Below are 13,106 nucleotides of genomic sequence, written 5' to 3' on the forward strand. Positions count from 1 at the left end.
AACGGGGGCAAGAAGCTCTGTCGTTGTCTGACCACAGGAATCTGGCCATCCGGGCCGGCTCCTCTAATGTGGCCCGCCGCCACAACCTCATGCATTCCAGAGCGCACAAACATGTTGACCAAACGGGACTCATCAATCCAGATTACTCCAGCACCCAGCTCTTAAACATCTACGCTGTTTTTCACTTGTTCCCTTTCACCAAACCACCTGCCCATCAGGCCAATATGGTTCTCATTAAGCTGACATTACTCTCAATACACCATTTCCTTGAGCCATGCTTCATTATTTTCCGGTAAACCTTCGTACTGATTATCCTATAATTTGGGGCCTAAACAAAAATACAAAACAAACTCAAGATTTAAAAAGCGAGAGTAATTTGTTTTTCACTTAATTATGTCAAATTATATTAACAAAGTTGTACTTGTTGTTTCTTGACAGTGCACCGATTTCATTTTTGTTCCAAACAATGCAGTGAAACGCTCCGCACTGAAACACAAGCCGTCTCAGGCATTGTCAGAACAATTATATTCTGTGTGCAGATGATAGTTTGCACTACAACTAATAGAAATATGTCAGCAATGATGGTGATTAAGGTTGCTGGATAGGGTCAGCCTTCTTCTATTAGTGAGCGTCAGGATCCTGTGATGACTCTCACATCAGGGTGTCTGAGTTCTAGCATTCCTATTCTTCTTTCAATTTGATAGCTAATCAATGAGGGGCCTGGAGGAGGACCAGCTGAGTTCAGATGAAAGGATCCTAATTGAATCTGACAATAATTTTCACATATTTCTCTTGCTCTGTCTCAGATGCCATTAGCGACATCACTGTGATAATAGTTGCCATGACAGCATGAGCAATGCTCATTAATGACCTGGCTGGTGGTAATGTACTGGGCCATATTTCCCTTTCCCCCTTCTCTTTTTAAACCCTCTCTCCTTCTCCATCTGAGATTAAGAGTTTTCATCACACAAACTTGGGAAACACTAATCAGGAAAGCATATGGATTGAATCGCGTATTATTATCCTATAACAAAAATAACATCTATTCCCATGTTTGACAATTTTCTGGAGGGGACATAAGAAAGTAAATCTTTTTGGGGTTTGGCGATAATTTTTGCTGTTGAAATAATCCACCAACCCCAGTCTCCACAGCAAAGTAGCTCAGTGGACAACAGCCTCCATAAGGATTCTATTCTTATGCTCAAAGCGCAACAGAGCAAAGACGAAGCAAAACAAACATCTGTTGTGGACAGGGCTGTGTTTTCAGTGTGGTCTGGAGCCGCTTAACAAGAGCCTTGGACAATTTCCCAAGAGGCTTGGAAGGACAAACACCTCCTCTTTTACTAAGGACAAACGTTTCTGGAGGGGGCGACGTCCGTCTGCACTCACTGTAAACACGAGGGTGTCGGGAACCAATGTCACATTCGGCTGGTGGGGGACTTCCGGCATTGAGGGCCGAGAAGGCAACCACAGATCCACTCTATGGAAGAAGCAAACAGCTGTACGCAGACGCACCAACATGCACATTTGCACGTACAGCACATGCACCCACGGTCATGCCTGCGCACATTTAGACACACATGCAAACTGTCACGGTGCAAGTCAAATAACAAAAACGGCACTAAATAAGAGAACGAGAAGAAATTAAACCATCTCTTGTATGAATTTAAAGTAATCTTCCACTGAGCAGTTGCATTCTCAGTGTGACTAAGTGTGCTGCCAGTAAAAAGAAAATACATGTGCCGAATTAGGGAACTGAGAATGTCTGCCTCTGTCCGTACTTAACGACAAGCCAGCAGGAGTCCAAAACTTTTCAACTGAGATCAGCTCAATTGGAACCAAGAAAACAAAAGACAATCACAAATCAAATGTAGCGTAGTGTTTTGTCAAAGTGCATTTTGCAAAAAGCGCACATGCCAATTATAACACACTAATAAAAGATGGCAAGTAGACATTAATACCAGCACGCTGGTCACATCAGTGAGGGTTAGATTACTGTATTATGTGTAAAGTAATTATTTTTAAGTAATTGTAAATATCTGCTTTATGAAGCTTTTAAACAGAAAATAACTTGAACCACTAGCACTCTCAATCGAGCCTCATAAAGGGGACATGCAAACGAGAGAGAGGATAGAAGATCTCTTGCCGCTTGAGTGGATACACGTTTGAACCCTTTTGTTACGGCAGAGAAATAAATGAAAAACATTTGGAAGTTGGCTGACAGATTGCATTGGTCCTGAGGCTGTTTGACGTGCTGCATCCTGGCAAATTAAGGTTAAGGCAAGGTAGATGGAATATATCAGAGCTTGACTCTCCCTCATCAGATGGAACAAGCAGCTGCAGGGCATCCCTTGTCTCGGGTCTCGTCATTACACACTGTGTATATGTACGCGTGCAGGCACACAGTCATCCACATATGCACACACACACACACAGGCACACACTGTGTACTCATATTTTTTATGCAGTTGCTTTTTCCGTCAGACAATGCAATGCACAATACTCACGCTATTTTCCATTTACAGGCCACACAGCAAGATAATCTTTTATTTTAAGGAAATTCTGTGTGTCAAATATGCTAAAGACAAAACATCAATGAATCACCACTACACCCGACAGCACAAATTCACAAAGAAAATATTGTAAACCACAAACTACACATATTTTGAAATACAATTTCAGATCCCTATTGCATGGTAAGTTTATGTTTAGATAAGTGCTTTGTAATACTGTATCCTAATGTGCCACTGCTACATACAATTTAGTAGTACAGACAATGACAATATAATGACAAAAGACCAAAAGACACTTAAAGTCGCTGTTGAAGAGGAAGCGAGACAAAAAGTGCACATGTAAGGGAAGTTACTGCAGACACCGTGTCCATTATCCTCGCCATTCCTGTATAGTAACTATGTGTCACTGAACACGGTTTGACTGAGAGGAAAATGATAAAAACAATATGAAGACATGAAATACGTAAAATATAAAAATAATAGATACTGTATATTTACACTGACTTGTCATATCCCCCTTCCCTAATTCATACTTTCATACATTCATGCAATGTGCACAAACGCACGCTGAGCACGCGTAAGAACCTGACTGGCTGCTCCTGATGTCTGCTGCATCTCAGGAAATGAAGTGTTTCAACACTTCTGTCTTCTTGCAGAGCAGCTGAACAGACATTCAGGACTGAGAGGGGGTTTCCAACACACTCAAACATTCCGAACACTTATAGGTCCATATTGAAAACCAGACAGACAGAGAAACAAACACACATGCACACACTCTTTCCCCCCTCCCCCCTCCCCCACACCCCCCACCCCCACACCGCAGCCTCCAGCATTACGAAGAGCACACTTCCCCTTTTTGTGCAGCCTTTGGTACCACTAATGCCCGATACACCACAGCAAACCCTAACTGATAAGCCACCAATACCACCCACTGAATAAAATGAACAAAGATTCTTTACTTCTCCTTCATGTCATTATGATGAGAGATTCTAACGAATGATAACCAGTTTACTAAAATATGAACTGCATGTTAGTCTGATGTTTAAGATTAAGCGAAGGACTGGTTACAGTGCACAGACCACTCCTGCTCCACCGCTACTACTGTGAAAGATGACAGAATGAGGATGAGAGAGGAATACAGGTTTACACTGCTGCAACTACATACGTTTTGGTTTGTGAATAAAGATATTCTCATTTGCACATTGTGAGTGTAGCTTGGTAGAAGCCGAAATGTGTCCGTGTTAGTGTTAGTTTAAACAGGCATTGCTTTGGTATTACAGTGTTGCTCGGAGAGAAATTGAAATGTTTTACTAAAGACTGCAACCAATGGAGAATTTGTAGAGAATTTGATAAAAGGAGTGCAAAATAATCTTACCAACTACTTTTAAATTATTGCTTGCTCTTATCTTGCTTGTTCTATTAAACCCTCCGTCGTCTTGCACTGCGAGAATTTCTCACAAAAACAAAAAGAATGCTAAGATAAGAATTCAACTTTCTATGGATATCTTCTTTGAACTCATCCACATTAAAATAAAGCATAGCTCCATCCGAAAACCTCCTCTGGTATAATCAAGTCATACAGTGTGGATGTTAAGCAATGTATGATAGGGGAATGCTATGGATTCTATTTTGATTGTATTATTTTGTGTAAATTATGAACTTGTCAAAAGTAAACTGACATTATAATCTATCAAACTACTGCAAATTTATAAACAGAAATTTCCCGTTTGCAATGGCAGTAATATTGCGTTGACAACACAAACAATGTAATTCTCTGGTAGTTCAATGTCTCATCAGTAGTTTGTGGAGGCTACATGTGTATGCATGGCCACATGCTTTAATATCGTTACTGTCGCAACTATGTAAACTTCCCTAAGTCTTACATAGTTGGGAGAGCATAGCAGTGTACAAGTCTAACAAAAGGCATTCACAGAGAATATACACATCTCATTTGACTGTCTTTTGTTTAAATGAGAAATTTAAATATCAGGGCTAAGACAGGAGCAGCAAAGTCAGTTAATTATGTCTAATAAATCTTGGTCCAAATTGCCCTCCAGGGGTGGAAACGGCTGCCGGAGAATGGAGGAACCGAAGTGGCACTTTGGTATTTGTTATTCTACCTTTAACAGATTACGCATGGCGACTTGTCATCCCTCATCCGGTTGGGCAAGTGAAGTGAAAGGAGAACGTTGACGCGCCGTCGGTCACTGCCTCTGTTTACCTCACTGTAGCCTCGGGGTAACAGGCACTAATCAGCATCCAGCAAAATGCTCTGTAATTGGCCATGTTCACTCTGTTTTAGCATGATTGCATGCCTGATTGGATTGTCGTATCCCATTTGAGAATAAAGGGTCTCCCTCTTATTGTGTACAAGTGTTTTGTGTAAATGGGTCTGTGCATGTGTGCATGTGCATGTGTATGTGCATGTGAGTGTGTGTGTGCGTGTGTGTGCGTGTGTGTGGGAGGGGGGGGGGGGGGGAGCTACAGTATACTGGGTCTCAGGATAAAAAAAGTTTTGTTTGTTTATATCTGGATGATTTTTATTTTTAACATCAACCACCTGAAGTACGGGAAACATTAAAATAACATATTGTGGAATTGTATCTCATTTCCTTTAACTCAACTTTGTGATAATTTTATACTGATGGTGAAGAAACAATCTTTAACAAGTTCCTCTTTTCTCCCTTTTTATAACCACCACCTCAGTTCAACTCTATGCAAAATATGTCATGCTGACCACAGAAATGTATCTGAAATATAAAGAAGAAGAAGAAATATCCCCTTGAAAATATGGTGAGGTTTACGGCGCACATATGTAGATCATGTGGGCTCTGAGGTCTGTCCCCTACTGTAGACTTCCAGAACACTCAGCTCTTTGTGCAACAGTATGTAAAACGAAACTTGATAAATGTTCACCACATACACTGGATCATTGGCGTGCAGGTTTGGGGTTAAATTCTGTTGAGAGATAGGTATGTGCCGTAACCAGCTATGTTTTTGTTGAAGAAAATAAAAACAAAGCTGTGGATTATGTTCAGAATCAAAAATTCAGAGAGTTCAGTGGACCCAGCAGTAAGTTGTCATCCTGTCGGACGCCCCACAGGACTACAATGAGAAATTGTGAATTTTTGTTGAGTTTACATACAACCACTGGAGGGAAATGAGAAATGACCTGCTGTGTTGTGTGCAAGTGAATATAAAGCACAAGTAAAACATTCTTTTGAGACCCACACAGTCCTTGTCTATGTGTAAAATCTGACCTTCACATACTGAACAGTGGGTTGACAGTAAACTTTCCTCCGGGATTACAACTCAGGATAAGCTAATTGCTGGTCTCAACAAAAAAGATAGAAAGCAGTAGCACCACATCTCCAGAGAGTTCCACACATATTGGTTCACAAGGGGTTTTCAATGTTTTCCTCCTAACACCCTGTTTTTAGCCAAACTGATATGTGTCTTCGGGGTATTTTTCATACCGTCTGTTAACACTGCATTTGAGAGATGTCTGAGTGAAAAAACTTGAACTGCACCTTTCCAGAGGCTCTCAAATGTTTGAATTGGGAGCTATGAAGGGGGATAGGTGGGGTATAACTGGGATTTTGCCATGAGGTAAATTGGCAACAAACCAATGATGGAGAGATGTCATAGATGTGATTTAGAGGTTGGTTTTAGGGGTGCAGTGAGTAACCTAGACAGATTCTTACAGATCTTGAGAGGGACATAACTGCAGCGGTTCTGAACTAAGAGAGCGCAAAATCGGATCAATGAGTAACTTGAGGCCTACAATACAGACAAAAATAGACTGTTGGTATTGTTTGTGTTGTGTTACTAGTTTTGTTGGTGGTTGTACTGGAATGTATGGTTTGAATTTATTGTACCTTTAGTTTAGCCCATTTATTGTTGTTCTTAAAAATTACTTCAGTGAATGGGATTCGAATTATATAGTAAAAAAGGAATGCAAGTAATTAGGCATAAGCATCTTAATTCAGATATAATTAGGACAATGAAAATTATTTGACAATAAAACCATAACTGAAAACTCATGAAGATGAGTAGCTTGTGTAATTACTTAAATAAAGCCTATGAACTGTGCAATGAAGAGGAACGTTGAGTAGTCCAAAGAGAGTATTTACACTCATTATTCAAATTAACCCTGTCCAAGTGTCTCTCTGTGTCTGTTGTATGGCTGTGGTGTAATTGGGTTGTTACTTAAAACAGGAATTATTTCTACGCTGCTTCTCCCTCTGTTGTTTTTATTGTTCCCCACACTGATGAAAATGGCCACGGTACCTGCAGGGGTGATTTGCAAAATTACCCAATTTCACCTAACAGCCGCCAACTCAGGAAGAGAAACTCCGCTTTTATTTCTCATAATTTTAGAGGCTTCAATCAGAGAGCAATAGCTAATTACAAAAACAAACTTCTGTATCCACCTATTTAGCAATACTGTCTGGTATTGACCCCAGACCTGTCTCAGTTGTGTTGGCGTGGGGTGGGGCTGCTGGGGAAAACCAGTAAGCCACAATGACCAGACTTCTCCAAACATGTCATTCTGAATCCCGTTCGTGAGCTGTGCTGAGACGTACCCAGGGCCCTGTTAACACTCCAAACATTCAGAGTCACAGACCCGTGTCCCCAGCCGTGCTCTTTAAACACTTGGTAAAACTTACACTTTTTTGCAATGTCAACAGCCTGAGAATGAGCCTTCTGGGACTGCTACTGCACTATATGCACTGTGGAACCTCAACGCAGAAAAGAAAAGGGGAGAAACAGAGGGAGAGAGAGAGAGAAAGAGACTGAGTGGCAGAGGAAAGCAATGGAGGGAGGAATAACTTTGTACAGTGGAAGTAGCGCCCATGCTCTTCTCCTCCCCCTGTCTGCTTCATGAAGGGCCTGATTGAGAGACAGAGCAACCCAACTCAGAGCCATTCAACCGAACCGCTCCTACGCCCCTGACCCGCTGTCTAAACCCCCTAAATTAGACTACTGAGACCCCAAGAGCAGGGCTTACATTACCAGTACCTGTGAAACCTTGGCAGGCCTCATCACCCTGAATGGAAATGCTGGGCAAATAAAAGCAGGCTTGCCTGTCTGCACTCTCTCTCTATGTCCACAGATGGATGGTGAAAGGCAACATGAGCCTCCGTGGCAGCGACTGCAGGAATAGTTGGTGGGTTCCCCCTCTGGGCCCCTATAGGTCTCAGGGCCTAGTTCATTATACCCCATGGAAAGTCTACCCTGTCTGAGGAGTTTCCATTGTTCGCCGATAGACAGGCTCAATGAGAAAGAGCAACTGGGACCAAGAGAGGAAGAAGGCAAGAAGTGAGTCAGAAAGAGGACGTGAGAACAATCCAAAGAAAGAGAGAGAGAGGGAGAAAAGAGAGGCCCCCAAATTAGAGATTCTTTTTGATTAGAAAATAAGGGATGAGGTGAGTCCCAAGGCCACTGTGGGTGAGGTCCTGCTCAGATCCTACCCAGAGGCGCGGGATAGCGTGGATAATTCCCTCTTTTTGTGAAAACGTTGGTGGCAGCGGTGAGACTGCAGAAGGAACTGGACAAGTGGTAAGCCACCCAGCCAAGTCCTTTTTACACTTCCAAGCCCTATGATGATATTCCATTGTGTCATAGCAACTACAATACTAAACACAGACACATACAGTATATGTGCGTACAAGGGCTCGCAGACAGCCAGATACAGAGCAAGTGAGATCATTGGACAGTGTGTGTGTGTTTATAGGTACTGGGGACGTAGGCGAGGGGGTCCGCAGTTGGAGACTGAGAGCGGAAGCGATGGCAGGGGGTAGATTAGCACATACCCCACAGTGTGACAAACAAGAACAAACCTTCATCACGGACGTAATAATACAGATTCAAAATTGCCCCTACAGCCAGCGCCAGCGAGAATTGGCCCCCACTCACTGTATATATACACATGTACAAAATCTGGTACTTTCTGTAACTCTTTGGTTTCTTATTAATATTTTTTTTTCATCCTTGATGTGATGGAGGAGAAATGTAATTCATCCGTGGATGGGTGAAGACAAGCTTCCTCCTCTTTTGCCGGCACAAGGTGGCGGAAATAAGAGAAATGATTACGAGAGGAGAGGAAACTTAATGGGAGGAAATCATTCAGACGTTCCAGTCATTTAAATGTCCTCATGTCTGTTTCAAATCATCGTTGAGGGGCCAAACACACTCTTCTACCACAAGAAAAGGGTTTTACAATATTTTCTGATTAGAAATCTGAGGGACAGGATCAAACAGGCAATGCGGGAGACTAAGTGCAGTGTGGGAAGCGGAGTTATTGTTTGATACACAGCTGAACAGTCTAAAGACATAAAGTGCAAAAGCAATTGGTGCTATAGTGTCCTATGAAGAATGACATCACCGCGTTGTGTAACAAAACAATATATTGTAATAACAAACATATGATGTGGGATCATTTCTTTACAGTATGCCCTCAAACCTTTCTTTTGCACGTTAAGTAAGACGCCCTGGAGTCACAGCCTGAACCGCTTCCTCTGCCTGTTCACCCTGCTTGAGGCCCCGTGTCTTCTAAAGACCTGTTTGTTCACAAGTGGAGCACAGCAGGTGTTTGAGCAAAGTGCAAGGTGGAAATGTGGCTCCCTTTGCTGCGATGAGACTCATTTATTGAAATGCTCTCAATTTCTCAATACAACGCGCTAAGCTTTCAGGCTAGGATGTACAACGGTGTCTCCTTCCCATTAAGCATGAGCAAAAGACGCCAGCGGTGGAGAGACGCATCTCAGTGGGTATGCAGCCCTTTGTTGCAGGAAATATCGCCACAGTCTGTTCTAAAGCAGATTATTCAGCTGCACACTTTCATTTTATTTGTCAATAATGTGCTTATAGCTGTGAGGCATGGTGCATTTACAGTACACCTGCTCCTTAGTTCCCTTGCTACCAAATCTGTGCATGGATTCAACACAACCTTTGCCAATAATAAAGTGGAAGCCAATCAAAGCAAATAGACCGGTGGATCTTTACTGTGTAATTGGGGATCTGTGTAATCGTTAACCTTGGCTCAGTGTAGGAAGTTAATGAATCAAATCAATACCTCTCTCTACTGATCCATAATTATTTGAAAAGAGATGAAAAATTAAACAGGCCGAGCCTATGAGGTTATCATGCCATGCAATTAGTCCGCCGGAGGGAGATTATGTTACCTAGATACCATTGGGGAAGTGTAATTTCTCTTACAGATGGAGTTTTTTTTTTAATGAAGAGTGCAATTACCTAAATAGGTCAGCCAAAGACGCGCTGCTGCTGCTGCTGCTGCTGCTGTTGCTGCTGCTGCTGCTGCATCTCAGCGTACCTGAGAGGAAGCTCCTGCAGAAGGAAAGAAAAACAGAGCACTGTGTGCAACTGTTGTTCCCCCCCTCAGTATCCTTCTTGCTTTCTCTCCCTCTTTTTTTCCTCCCTATCCCTCAGATGCTCCCTGGATGGCGCATCTCCTGCTTTTCCTAATTAAATAGCACATACATAGAAGTCTTTGTTCTGCAGAGATTCCGCAGGAATAATGTTTCCTCCAAATCAGGCTCAGGTGATACAGAGCCTGATTTGTTGAGACCATTTGTTGACTGCAACATGTGCAGCAGCTCCTTGAAATTAGATAGATACAGAAAAAAAGTTTTTCATATTTGTTTATGCTGTACTTTGCATATAATATGCATTATTGATGATTGTATCATTAATTATGGTTTGATATGTGTTGCCATCACTTTAACAGATTTGTGTCCCGCATTCAGATGTGGCGTGAAAATGAAAAAATAGATAATTATATTAGTGTTAGTGCTATGAATATAAATGCTCGTTTTACAGTTTACATTGTTTTTATTTTATTTTACATTATATATAAGTAATTCCCTATTGAGATTTGGCTGGCAACAGTTGTTACCTGTGAAAAAACCAACTGTACATTTACATCATATTTGCAAATATTTAACATGACTAGCAATAAAGTTTGATGTTTCTTAGATTAATTTCAATAAAATAAAACAAATCTATTCAGTAAGGTTTAGTTGGAAGAGGAAAGATTCATATGCATTTAAATACATTATAATTTTGACAATAGCCCAAAGAAACAGAGACATGATGAGAACACATGAGTACTACAATATCCCTTATATTTATATATTAACCCTGAAAGCCACATTACTGTATGATTCTTACAATTCACATAAAAAGGTGGTTACGAATAAATAAAGACATTTCACCAGAATAATTGATTTGGTTCTGTTTTCTACGTGATCGAAAATATAATGCCGTGATTAGTGTGAAATTGCCATAACCACTTCAATTTAGTGTTTATATTTTGCTACGCTGTTGCAATGAGGAAACACATATAACACACCGAACTCAGCAGGCCGCTAATTCTGAAAAGCAGAGAGCAGGTACTTAATGAAACACAGCTCAGACTACAAGGTGGTGAACTCTTAATGAAAACTGTGAGGTGTATAAAACAAGTGAGCTAAAGAACGGCCCTGAACGGGTTCCACTAATAAGCAAATCTAAGTTTTTTTGTTGCGTCTGATCCAAAACCAACTGTGGAAAAGTGGGTGGTACTCTCTACATGTACTATATGATTGAAAGGAGAATTTGGCACATTCCTTTCTCTCCTCAACACAGACGGAGTGACCTTGTGAACTGCCAAATGGTGCCTGTTTCAGGTTCTCAATGTGGCAGGTGCCTTGATCATGATTCAACCAACTTGTCAACAAGCGCTGCTTTCCTGAAACTTGGCAAAGGCTCCACAACAGATTCCAAGTTGAAATATGGATGATCGCATTCCAAAGGTGGAGGAGTTTTTTTTGTTGTTTTTTTTTTTATATCTGTGATATACCCATTTACTGTTGTGCTGACCTGCACTTAAATAAAATAAATACACTTTACCAATGCAGTAGGGAAAACATCACAAGAGAATTGGATGGAGAGCGATAAGATCTGTAAATGATAGAGACCATGTATTCATCCCGTCTTTTTTGATGGACAGGCTCTGCCCAACCCTCCTACACACTGACAAGTAGGAAATATGTTTCAGGGAATGACACTAGCATAGCCTCTTACACTTAATCATTGTCAATCACTCTGCGCACTTGGCTCGTTGGGTAATAGGAACAGATCCAGCATCGCATCCCCTCCAATCTGTTTGGCTCTCACACGGGAGGTGCATGCTGTTTTCATGCCTGTGTGGGATGGCTTCAAGCTGTTTTCTTATCAAAAGGCCCATTCAGACATTCTCTTTGAGAGGCATCGCAAACCTCAGATCTCACAGCCTCCGTTCAACCACATGTCTTGATTTAAGAGGCCAGAATCAGATTTGCTGCCACGAAGAGCTGTCGCTGCTAAAGAATGGGATGTGATTTATCATCCTGAACCACACTCAAGACATGATAACCAGAGCGCTGGCATTTCCACGCATATGTGCACAGACATGCATGTGAGGGTGCGCGCACACACACACACACACACACACACACACACCAACTCCACACCCCTTCACTCCTTCCACCTCACATAAATACCCCGAAAAAAACACATCAACACATGTTCTCATGCTCCGGCTCAATCACTCCTATATGCTTTCACACAAAACCGCAATTTCACATAGATGCCGTCTTGCCCCTCGCTCTCTTGCAGTGTGGAGTTGGATCACATGCTTTTCACAAACTGAAACTGCATCACCTTCCACCCAGGGATCCTCTCTAAACGCTCCCTTTTAAACCTCCACTAACAGTCTCATCATTGATTTTATGTCTCTGTTTTTTTTTCCTCCTCGGGTTGTAAGCAAGCAAACACAGCTGAACCCTAACACCCTGTGTCCCGCTGTGTCTCCCTCAGGGTGTTCTCATCACAAAACAGCTACACAACATCTCTGAGTGAAACACCCTCAGCAACACAGGCCATAGAAAGGCAAAGGTGACGGGAGCAAGTTTTTCACCATTTCAAACGTACAGAGCCATCAAATAAACTGCTCTCTCTCTCTTTCTCTCAACATTCGGAGGTTGAGCACAGTTACTTCTCCAAAGAAGTAGTTTCTCTTAACTCTCTATCCATTTCTCACTTTTTACCCTCCCGTCTTTCTTTCTCTCGCAATTTCTCTCCCGCTCTCTCCGGTTGCTGCTTATTATTTCTTTGTGGAAGAGAGTGTGTGATTGCCAGGATTGCTTGGTGGCTGTCTCTTTTGAAGTTGTTAGTTTCAACGGAAAAGCAGAGAGACTCAGATTCTCCGCTTCTGATCTCTCACCTCCTCTCTCTGCCCTATTGCGCTCTCTCTGCCTCCTTTTTTTGTCATCCATCAACAAACTGTTGCAGTGCCTAGTGGTGTCAGTGGGATGAATAATCATCACACGGTGTGTTGGTGGGGACGGTGAGGAGACTAAACTTGCCAAAGGCTAGCGAGTGCAAGTGTAAACCTCGCCTTCTCTCCTGTCCCTGTTAGCTCAGCCATTTTTGGGCGGTCAGGCTGTCTTGCCACAATCACACGCTGGCGCCACAATTGCCTAGCCCCAACTGCAACCCTTTCACTGTGTAATGAATACATCCAGAAATAAACTTTAACCGCTCATGCCC

Source organism: Pholis gunnellus, assembly GCF_910591455.1.
Source record: "Pholis gunnellus genome assembly, chromosome: 6".
NCBI classification, from domain to species: Eukaryota; Metazoa; Chordata; class Actinopteri; order Perciformes; family Pholidae; genus Pholis; species Pholis gunnellus.